The following is a 12,577-nucleotide window of genomic DNA, read 5'->3' on the forward strand; positions in this document are numbered from 1 at the left end:
GCTCCCAAATTGCCTACATTTCAAAGACTAGTTCAAGGAATTTTTTGACATCATAAGGATATATTCTTTCCTGGCAAACCAAGTAGAATTGATTTTTTCTGCACCTGTTGAGTTCATGTTTACAATCTCACTCTAAGGGTTAATATTATGAGAAATCCAAAATATGTGCACCTACAATAAATTTATTCCAAATTGATTTTTTGACTACCAAAAACCCTAAATTGGTACACTTGTGACAAATTTACCCCCAAACTAATTTTTCAACCATGAAAAACCCTAAATTGGTAAAACTATCATAAATAGGGATGAGCATAGTTCCATGGTAGAATCTAGAACCTGTGAACTACACCAGTGGGAACCTGTAGATTCTAGGTTCTAAGATATATAGGGTAGGCTCCAGGTTCCAAAAAATGAGGAACTTGTTTCAACGGGTAGGTTCTAATCTTTGATGGTAAGAACCTGGATCTTGAAACCTGTAATCTAGAACTTAAAATAAGTTTTAATGTTTTTAAGTTTTAATGTTTTTGTTAGTCCATATATTCACGTGATCCCGTGATATTCCATATAGTTCGATAATGAATGTATAATCTAAAAGCACCAGTCGGATTTTTCATTTATGACTAAGAATTTTACTTTATTAATGTCCATATTTTTCATGTCTCTAAATATAAGTTATTGTCAGTAAATTGTAATAGCAAGTGATGGTCATTAAAGGTTTTAATTTACTGTAATCATTCAATTGATAAAATAGGTGGAACCTGAATTGACCTTGGCAAGGTGGGTTCTATGTTCTATAATATGTAGGGAAGGTTTTAAGTTCAAAAAAATGAAGAACCTATTCAAATAGGTAGGTTCCAGGTGGAACCTATATGAAACCTGAAATCGCTCACCCCCAGTCAACAATAAAGTCTAGTGAATGTTGTTGCATTTCAATGTAGACCTTTGTTCCATTTCTTCTCTTTTATCTCGTTGAATTCCTTTCCAAAAATTTCATTTCCTCTATTAATAATTTTGTTTGTCTTGTATTCTCTTTGATGAATGACAAGCTTGTTCATTTTTTTTTGCGTTTATTTTCGTTTTGTTTAACTAAAAAGGAAATCATAATATTTTTTTTTTTTAAAGAAGAACTTATTGGACTCTGAAACCCACCTTGGAACCTATAATAGAGTAAGTTCTAAGTTCCATATTTCACGAGATAAGTTTCAAGCTCCAAAAAATAAGGAACCTGTATCCAAGGATAGGTTCAGTTCCAAGTGGAACATGTAAGAAACTTGGAACCGCTCACCCTTAGTCACAAATTTGTCTCGAACTAATTCTTTTAGTACAAAAAAATCCCAAACTAATACACTTATGATAAATTTAGACTCCATTAACTTTCGTCAAATTTAATCGTTCAATTTGTTGATCTCGATGTTGCGACCTACATTTTCCGTCTAGAGGAGAAAAGATATAAGTTTAGGGGTATAGCATAAAAAGTGAGCCTATAGCCCTCCTTTTAGACACATGCTTTCCAAAACCTATATCCCACATGACGTTGGCATATTCAAACTAATGCTATAGGAAATTTTTAATAATGAGTCATCACTAACCTATTAAGGTCGGCTAGAAACCAAGTAAGGTATGTAAGTATATATCATTTTTTACGTAATTAGAGAATCTAGGACCGGGAACTTGCTTACACTAACTGATCAACTAGTATTCTTTCGATACCTGATCTTGTTCACAAACAAACAATCTAGATTGATTTTAAACCCATTTACTAACATATAAGGTAATCATAAAGGCGCGTTATCATTAAAATAACACTTAGTTACTAAAGGAAGCATCAGATAAAGTACAAGAGAAAACAAACATCTAACACTAAGAGATAAATACATGCCAATCTTAACTAGGCTAAAGGGAAGCTATAACTGTCATATTGAAAGTACGCAATCAAAAACATTTGTCTCCAAGGAGAATCAAAACCCTAAAGTAGAACTCTAAAAGCTTAGTCAACTTCGAGCACAATCTTTGATCAAAAGGCTCCTACTTTTTAAGAGGAGCTTGCCCAAAAAAAAAAAAATTACGCTTTTTCTTCCTTCCTTTTTTTTTTTTTTTTTTTAAATTCGGAATTTTTTTATTTTTTAATACAATTTTATATATATATTTTTAATCCAAAAATGGGATCCGGGCTACCGCTGGTCTTCGGGCTGGGCCATGGGCTGAGATTAGACTCACGGTCTAGGCTAAAGGGCACAGTTGAGCTTATCCTCAGGCCCACTCTAATTCTACCCTTTCTAAGCCCAATTTGGAAAACTCCCAATTAAGCCCACTCTTCCACTAATGCTACACCAAGCCCATGCTGAAGCCCTCTTTGCTTTCATGACTATTTCAGCCCAAGGTTCAAAAAGCCTAAATTAGCCTAAAGTCCGCTATGCCCAGCTAAGCCCACAAAACTCACTACTCTTGACCACCTTTATGATTACCTTATATGTTAGTAAATGGGTTTAAAATATGATCGGTTATGATTGTATGAAATACAATATGATCGGTTATGATTGTATGATTAATCTCAGGGAATACCATCGGATAGAACTATCATTGTTGTGAAGCAATTTTCTTCTAAATCAAAGCACGACAATTATGAATTTCTCAATGAGATAGGCATGATATATGTTCTCCAACACCCGAATTTCATATAGCTTTACAGTCGCTGCATTGAAGGAAATCAGTTGTTACTAGTTTACCAATATCTGAAGAACAATAGTATCGGCCATACATTTTTATTTTTTTTGGTAAAAGAAGCTTTCCCCGAGCTAACTAATATGCTATTAATGAGCATTCAACTAAACTTTCTCTCTCTTCCTAGAATGAGATGAGTAGTAGATTGAGTTGGACTGGGCCACGAGAAAGAGAATATATTTGGGAATAGCAAGGTGATTGGCTTTATGAGGAATCTAGACTGAAAATTGTTCATAGGAATAGAAAAGTGACAAATGTGCTACTTGATAGGGAACAAAATCTCAAGATATCAGACATAAATCTCACATGAGCTATACATGAGTCCCACGTAAATTACACGTGAGTGGCTCGTGAGTCGCACGTGCAAGCTGGTCAGTGAGCTCGGTCCTTTAGTTGATATTACATTAACTAATTCAGTTTTTTTATTTGAGTCAAGGTCCACCCTAGGCTCTCTTTTGAGGGGGAAAAAAGGCCCAGTTTTAAACTCTCATTTGAGATAAAATCAACTTCGATTCCTCTTTTAGTAAATGATCTCTATAACTAAAATTTTCTCAGTATCTCTGATGTAGAAGCTCGTATATATGCTTGGAAAGTTGTCATTCTCATTATAGTTGGACGTGGCTATACTTTAACATCATGCCAGCACTACTAGGGATCATGCATGGTAGCTTGCACAGAAAACTAGTAGGACATCCAATCAATGGGTCCTAAACCATACTTGTTACTTTACACTCTATAGTCATGAGATTGAATAACCCTTTCTTACTTAAGGTCAAGTCAATTATAATCATCTTAATCAAGGGGCACTACCTTCCTTGGCTCCAAAGCATTCTGTGCTTATCTACAAAACATGCCAAGTAAAATATGTACTTAAAAGAGCATGACTTACAATAATGCCTTCATTAACAACATAGTTTGCCATGTCACAAGGATGTATATATGAACCAACAATTTATTTTTGTTTCTCTCAGTATTCTCTTCATTTCACAGCCAGCTGATGAGACTTAATTTGACAGTGATTTTTCCCGATGAATTCTGCAACCTCACTTACCTAACGGAAATATAATTTAGAGTTAACTTCACGAGATCTTCCCATATGAAAGGTAATTAGGCCAAAGAACTTGAATGTGTATGATGGGCTATGGTCCTTTGTTTTTGTGGGAAATTCACAGAAAAACATGTTATGAGTTGGGCGAAGACTATTTTGGTTCTACCTCATCTTATTATTGACATTGTTTTTTCAAAATTGTTGATTGATCTTAAGCACATGGTTATCAATTTTCTCAAGCATGTATTTGTTTGACCCAGTAGGCTTCTGTAGCCCGGAGTCTTTCTTCATCTTATTGGCAAGACGTGCTTTCATAGTTATGAATCCTTTTTGTCGACCTGACGCGTGCCTATGCACTCAGGGTCTCTCTACTATAGAAATAATTTAGGTGTCTTTTGTCTTTGAATTCAACCTCTTCGAGACAACATTCAAAGAGGGGCAGCTGTTGACTATTAATTTTTGTTTTCAAGTACAAAAAAATTATTAGAGAAAAAGAAAAGAAAAAAAGAGCTAAACAACAACAAAAGAAAAAGAAAAAGAAAATAGAAAATAGAAAAAAAATGAAAAATTACTTAGAGGGCGGATTGGGCCGGTCTAGCCTCAAACCGGCCCACCCTATTCCTTTTCTTTCTATCGCGCAGGGCCGGCCCACTTTTCTTTCTAGTTGAGCCTAGCCCGCGCCCAGGGTCTTCTTCTCTCGGTAGCTAGGGTTTTCGAAGAGGGGTTGGGAACGAGAGAAAGTTCTCGAGAGAGAGAGAGAGAGCTCGAAAAAAGGAGCTATGCCGCCGCCACTTTGTCGCCGCGGCCCACCAATCAACGCCGTTCGCTGCTGTCTTCCCCGAATCCAGATTTGAAGAAACGGAGGAGGAGGGCGCGGCGGCGCGCCGCCCGACGCGTCGAGCCGCTGCCTCCTTGCCGCCTCAAACCAACACCCGGCCGAGCCACCTCGCTACAGCCCGTGCCGTCGCTCGCTCGCCTCCACCTGCAATCCAACGCCGCCGCAGCAACCTGCTGCAACCGGCTCCGTCGTTGACGCCGCAGCGACCAGCAGCAGCTCGAAGCCGTGACGCCGCTGCAGCACTTGCAGCCGCGATGACCACCGCGCCAGCAATCGGAGCCCTCTTCCGTTGGACACCACCGCTCCGAGCCCCCGAGCCCGTGTCGCTCCCTTATGTCGACGAGCCACCCAATCGACGCCGTTCGCAAGCGTCCTACCCGTCCGCCGTCCGCCGTGCCGCCACCGCCGAGTCGCGGCATTCTTGCCGTTACCCTCGGCGCGCGAACAAACCCGAGAGAAGAAGGTTAGAATGCCGGGTCGGGTGTGGGTCAAGGAAATGGGTAGGGTTTAGGCGAATCGGGGCTGGTTTGGGCTTGTGGGCTTTTGGGCATTTGGGCTTGTGGGCTGGTCTCATGCGGGCTTAGGAAATAGGTGGGCCTTTTTGACTTTCTTTGGGCCCTGGTTAAAATATCCAAAAAGAATTTTGGGCCCACTCGGGCCTATTGTCGCCGACCGGGCCGAACCCGGGTCCGGTCTCCGACCGGACCCGATCCGAGCCAACCGGGTCGGGTCAAACCGGATCCGACCTGGGTTCGCCCATTTTAATTAAAAATTATTTTAAAAATTAATTAAAAAGTTTTAAAAAATTAATTTTTTTAAATAATTAAGAAAACTTTTTAAAAAAATTTAAAAAAATTTCGAAAATTAAAAAATGATGGGTTTTGATTAGGACTTGCCATGTATTGCCATTTTAGTGTAATTAGACCTTTATTTGCTCGTATATTAATTATGTTGCATGTTTAATTTGCATATCTAATTATGTTTAATTCAACGTGTTTAATTTTACTGCAATTAGGACTTTTATAGCTATTATTATTACTTTAATGATTGCGCACCCGCATGATCACCTCATATGTTAGTGGATAAGTATAAAATCAATTCAAACTGCCTGTCAAAAATCATTTTATTAAAATGAACAAGATTAGGTACCAAAAGGGCACTAATTGGTTAATTAGTGTAATCAAGTCCGAACCTAGATTCTCTGGTCACGTAGGAAGTGAGGCACGCTCCCATGCCTCACTTGGTTTCTAGCCGACCCCAATAGGCTAGTGGTGACTTATTTTGTGCAAAATTCCTAAAAAATATTCCAACGTCACGCGGGGTATGGGCTTGGGAGAGCCCGCGCCCAATCATGGGCCTTAGGCCCGTCTTTTAGGCAATACACCAAAACATGTTCCTTCCCCCTGATGGTAGGTCGTGACAGCTTGGCGACTCCGCTGGGGAATTGGTTTTGGACCTTAGAGGACTTAGGCTAGAATTAATCTTGTTCAAAAAATATTTTTGTTTGGCAGCGAGGATTCCAGGTATGTCCCTAACATTAAAGGTGACGTCCATAACATTAAATGTGTTAAATGTTTTTGCAGAATGAGAGGTATAAGGGGAAGTGTTTGCTTACTTTTGTCTTGCAGTGAGGTGTTGGAATGTATGGTTTATTTTTTATGTACGGAGTGTTGTTTGCCTATCAATTGTTGTGCATGTATCTTTTGCATTGCACTACACCCTAGCACACACAACCTGCTGCCGGACCTGGGCCGCATAGGATTATTTAGGATGGTGTTGAGGTGGATACCACTCCGACTACAACCGCGTAATACGAGTCGCCCATCTCTACCCCGAAATTTCTTTCTTCACGTCAAAGGTACCCACCCCGGTCTGCGAGCATGCGACACGGGTCGGTTCTTTGACGGCGAAGTCATGGGTAACACGACCTAGTCACAAGCTTGTTGGTTCAGTCCTGTGATCCCATGGCTTCATTTTGGGCCGTATAGAGTAGAAATCAAACCACATTCCATGTGCATGTCTATGTGATTGAAAAAAAAAACAGCATGAGACAAATGTCGACACCCATTGTAAGTATCATTTCCTTTTTATTTGCTCATTTTGTATTGCATTTTCATCTTGAAATTTGCGGAAATCAACCGAATGCCCTCATTTGATGCAAGCTTATGATTGAAAAATTCACAATCACTTTTAACAAGTGAGCATTTGAATGCAAGTTCTAAACATTTTGATTTGGCCCCGTTGAACACATGGTTTTGTTTAAATTCCTAGTTATGGGCTCAAAATCATTTCAAAAAAAAAAGAAAAAAAAAACTTTCAAGTTGCGATTTTATATTGGGGCACAAAAATTGAAATTGCACTTTTTATCAAATTTTCTCTCTCACATTTTGGGACTATAATGCAAATCATTTTGTGTACAAGTTCCTCAAAATAGAAATCACTTCATTTTTCTATGAGTAAAATCACAAATCAATCTTTCAAAAATCAATGACACTTTTGCATACGAAACTTTTGGAATAAAAGTGGACATTCGATTGATGGCCGTGGATTGATAATTTTAATGATGTCTTTTCTTATGATAAAATCTTGGCGAAATACTAAAATCCCGTAATAAGGATTGTGGGGCATGTATTGTTGCCTTGATTTTATTGTAAGAAGCGACCTCATTAAGATATCATTTTCTCTCATTCACATATTGACATTGTCATCTTTTTGCAGGTTATGTGTAATGCTCCAGGACATTCTAGTGTGTGACCACATAGAGAAGTGAATTCAAGAACTAGGACAAGAGTTGATTTTTACTTTCATTTGTGCAAGTGTTTCTTGTATTTTATTATTGTCTTTACTCTTGTTAAGAGTTGTGTTTTCCGTTTTGAGTTTTGATTGTGAATCCAATTAATGCCTTTGTAAATCATGCGACTCATTTTTTTTTATGATGGAATTCAACTTCACGAAAATCATCCCTTAAAAAAACAGATTCATAAGTGTTTCAAGTGAATCTTTACGTCTACCTTCCAAAATGAATTTCAAGAAAACTTTGCTTAAGGCTCTCTCTTCACAAAATCGCTTTCTCCGGTAGGACGATGAGTTTATTTAAGATTGACATTTGCTCATTCTAAAAGATAAAAGTGTAGACTCATGGAACTTGAAGAGTAAGCATGCATCGAAGCATCCTCAGCACCAATTTTCCATAAAGGCGGAACGAAGTTGAATTCCATTCTAGGAAGTTTTGTTATTCGCAAATTCCTTAGATGCCAAAACAACCCATCGATCTCGTTCACTTTACATGATGAGACAAATGAAAGGAGTTGTCAAATATCCAAAAGGGCAAATTCAAAGGAAGAGTAAAGCTGTATCGATTTTAATTATTCATTTCTGATACCGTTTCTGACTTAATTTTCTTTTCATTGTCAAGGAGACATCAAGAGTACCAAGTTTTGTAATGTTTCAACAAATGCGATGGAGCATTATTAAGTCATGTTCATCTTAAACAAAGAAAGATTCAAATGAAACAGAGGCGTAATATTATTCCTTCCTCCATGAGAGATACATTGGGATGTTGATCGCTCGACTTTGTAAAGGATGTAACTCGTTCTTAAACTTGATTTCTCTTCAGCATAAAAAATGACATATCATTTTCTTTGGTACAGGACAGACTCGAACGGAACAAAGGTTTGTCATATAAAGAGTGGGAGAACAACGTTTGATTTAAAGAAAAATCTCTCATTCATCCATCAATGAAGTGTGTTGGAACAACATTGCCAAATTCATCAAAAGGATGCATGTTCCTCATTTGAACCTAACTAAGAATGGAGATAACTTGTTTCATCTCCCCTTCTTACAGGGTGATATATAAAAAAAAGTTGCACCTTGACCATAGAAGCAGCGCCTTCCACCAAGGAATCAGGAAGACATCAAGCACTTAAAGGTGAATGCAAGGGAACGATATTGTTGAGTTACCAAATATCCACGAATGTGAATCCAAGAGATGTTAGTGCCCAAAGATGAAAGCTAATGAAGGGTAATAATGTATCGTTTCCAACTTTTCAATCCCTAAAGATTTTTGCACTAACATATTCTTTCACATTCTTTACGGGTTACGGGTCACCATCTTTGCAGGTAATACCCTTCTTCTCAATTTTTATTTTTATTTTTTTAAAAAAAAAAAAGAAGAGAAAAAAATGGAGAATTTCCATTACCAAAAAGAACCTTTTGCGCTTTCCTAGAGACAAAAAATTAGAATGAAATGAATAATTGAGAAAAAAAAATTACAAACCTTTTGAGCATCCTTTTATCCCAAAATTGTTTTCTCATTTTGTGAATTATTCATTTTGAATCAAATTTCCCTATGGAGATTGATCTATTCAGATGATCTCGACAGTGAGATGGAGACGTTAACCATGCCAAACAAGAAGTGCTTAGGATGAAGAAATGCAAGCCCATTTCCAAACACGTCCTTTAAACACTTTTGAAAGTTGAGTGAAAAGCGACATTCTCTTAGGACGAAAGATTCATTCGTGTTGAGCACAAAGATCAAAATGCCAAAGCGTTTCATTCATCAATCCCAAGCACCGAGCTGACATCTTGTTACCCTTTTGAGCCGAATAAAGATGATCCTTCAAAGTACCCCTATTGAGAATGACCCTACATTAGGGCAACATAGGAGGTTATGGTCGTGTTGTAAAGCGAAAGGTTGAGAAAGATTATATTACTTTCACTTGCATTAATCTTCTGGTGATAGCTTCAAAGGAATTCTCATTAGATCTCGACTTACCCCAAAGTGAAGAAGAGCATTTCCTTCTCTACCCAAACACTGATATCCATTGCTTTAACCAATTTGGGCCGATTATTCATTTCGAACCCCGAGCAGTGATCATCTCCTTCACTGGGGCAAGGCATGAGAATTGACCAAATACAATTGAGAGTCACGAGAAAATGTGAAAAGCATCTCGAAAGTCATAAAAGCTCCAAAAGTTCAAAAAGCGAAAAGTTCGACAAACTATGGGGCATGAAAAAGTAGTGTGCACAGTAAAAGCAAGGCCAATGCCCTAAAAAAAAAAAGCCAAAAGACTGCATCTTATGTGAAAAAATTATTATCAAAGTCCAAGTGCCTCGCGTAAAAAAATCATTGCGAGTGTAAAGGAAATCAGAGAAAGGAGCAAAGCTCCCATGCAGAAATGATTAATCAAGGGACTTTCGAGATGCGTTGTATTTCAAAAGCCAAATGATTTGGAAAGATCGAGTGACCTGGTCATGATGCCATGATGATTACCGACTCTTAAAGACCCTATTGAAAGTTTTAAGCCTTTCGAGCCTTTCCCGAGCCAACATTATAACCATTTTAAAGCCTCTTCGATTGGGATAATTTGAGTGAAAATGAGAATACCACAAAGAAGCTACCGCTTGAAGGAGTGGAAGTAATTCTATCTTGTCTCATCTCCCAAGCTCGACTTGTAAAGCCGATGAAGATAGTGACAAATGTTCCTTTTTATTGGCCTCAAAGCAATAATTCATTTGTATAAGCCCTAACCGAGCCTATATTGCGGTCCTTTCAAAAGACATTTTTGATCGATCAGATTGTGCTCATTGTGAATGTTTCCGGAAGCCTTCGACATAGGTTATGTGAGATACCTTCAGCAATCAATTATCTTCCACATTAATGGATGTGATCAAGTAATCATTTTATTGAGAGTGCGTGAGAAACCCTTTCTGACTAAGAAGCTCTAGTTTGGCATGCTTAATGAACCTTTTTCTCGAGTCGTAATTGTTCTGATGAGAACTTGTCTCCTAGAGAATTTGATGATTAATGATATATCCATGAGCAGGATGATAGTTTTGCGCCACATGAGGCTGATGGACATCGAATGTTTTTCTAAAGCAGTTGGACTTAGCTTGATTATTTTGTTCAATTATTGTTGCAATATTGCCAATACATCTCTTGATGACGTCTCTAATGACATTTGCTCAAGTTGAGTTTGACAGGATTAATCAATGAAGCCATGCAGTTTTCTAAGGTTTTAGCGGGTGCTTCCATAAAAACCAAAGGTTTATGGTCAGCCTTAAATCATGTCGTCTCCAAAGACTTATGGTTAACCTTAAACCATATCATCTCCAAGATTGGTGGGTTCATCCGTAAACCACGCTTGTCCGCCTCCCAGTCGAAACCCGTTCATACACGGTGAGACTATCATACCCGGTCAAAACTCTTTTTACACGATGAGACCTTAGTCATATCACTTCTTATGACCCGGAGAGCCTTGTATCTTGGAGTCTTCATCACTTCTTATGACCCGGAGAGCTTTGTATCCTGGAGTCTTCATCACTTCTTATGACCCGGAGATGTTTGTATCATGGAGTCTTCATCACTTCTTATGATCCGGAGAGCTTTGTATCTGGAGTCTTCATCACTTCTTATGACCCGGAGAGCCTTGTATCCTGGAGTCTTCCTCCCTTCTTATGACCCGGAGAGCCTTGTATCCTGGAGTCTTCCTCACTTCTTATGACCCGAGAGCCTTGTATCATGGAGTCTACCTCACTTCTCATGACCTGGAGAGCTTTGTATCCTGAAGTTTTCCTCCATTCTTATGACCCGGAGAGCCTTGTATCCTAGAGTCTTCCTCATTTCTCATGACCCTAAGAGCTTTGTATCCTAGAGTCTTCCTCACTTCTTATGACCCGAAGAGCCTTGTATCCTGGAGTCTTCCTCACTTCTTATGACCCGAAGAGCCTTGTATCCTGAGTCTTCCTCATTTCTCATGACCCGGAGAGCCTTGTATCCCGAAGTTTTCCCCTTCTTATGACCCGAGAGCTTTGTATCCCGAAGTTTTCCCCCTTCTTATGACCCGGAGAGCCTTGTATCCGAGTCTTCCTCATTTCTCATGACCCGAGAGCTTTGTATCCCAGGAGTCTTCCTCACTTCTTATGACCCTGAGAGCTTTGTATCCTGGAGTCTTCATCACTTCTTATGACCCGGAGAGCTTTGTATCCCGGAGTCTTCCTCATTTCTCATGACCCGGAGAGCTTTGTATCCTGGAGTTTTCCTCCCTTCTTATGACCCGGAGAGCCTTGTATCCCGGAGTTTTCCTCATTTCTCATGACCCGGAGAGCTTTGTATCTTGGAGTCTTTCTCCCTTCTTATGACCCTAGAGAGCATTGTATCCTGGAGTCTTCCTCACTTCTTACGACCTGGAGAGCTTTGTATCCTGGAGTCTTCATCACTTCTTATGACCCGACGAGCTTTGTATCCCGGAGTCTCCCTCCCATCTTATGACCCGGTAGGCTTCTGTAGCCCGGAGTCTTTCTTCATCTTATTGGCAAGACGTGCTTTCATAGTTATGAATCCTTTTGTCGACTGACGCGTGCCTATGCACTCGGGGTCTCTCTACTACGAAATAATTTAGGTGGCTTTTGTCTTTGAATGCAACCTCTTCGAGACAACATTTAAAGAGGGGCAGTGTTTGACACCTAATTTTTGTTTTCAAGTACCAAAAAATTATTAGAGAAAAAGAAAAAAAGAGCTAAACAACAACAAAAGAAAAAGAAAAAGAAAATAGAAAATAGAAAAAAAAAAATTACTTGAGGGCGGATTGGGCCGGTCCAGCCTCAAACCCCCCACCGCCCCCTATTCCTTTTCTTTCTCTCGCGTAGGGCCGGCCCACTTTTCTTTCTAGTTGAGCCCAGCCCGCGCCTAGGGTCTTCTTCTCTCGGTAGCTAGGGTTTTCGAAGAGGGGTTAGGAACGAGAGAAAGTTCTCTCGAGAGAGAGAGAGAGAGAGAGAGCTCGAAAAAAGGAGCTGTGTCGCCGCCACTGTCGCCGATGAGCCGACCAATCAACGCCGTTTGCCGCTTTGTCTTCCCGAATCCAGATCTGAAGAAACGGAGGGGAGGAGGGCAGCGGCGGCGCTGCCTGACGCCGTCCGAGCCGCTGCCCTCCTTGCCGCCTCAAACCAACACCAACCCATCCACCTCCGCT

Source organism: Eucalyptus grandis, chromosome 6 (assembly GCF_016545825.1).
Source record: "Eucalyptus grandis isolate ANBG69807.140 chromosome 6, ASM1654582v1, whole genome shotgun sequence".
In the NCBI taxonomy this organism is placed as follows: domain Eukaryota; kingdom Viridiplantae; phylum Streptophyta; class Magnoliopsida; order Myrtales; family Myrtaceae; genus Eucalyptus; species Eucalyptus grandis.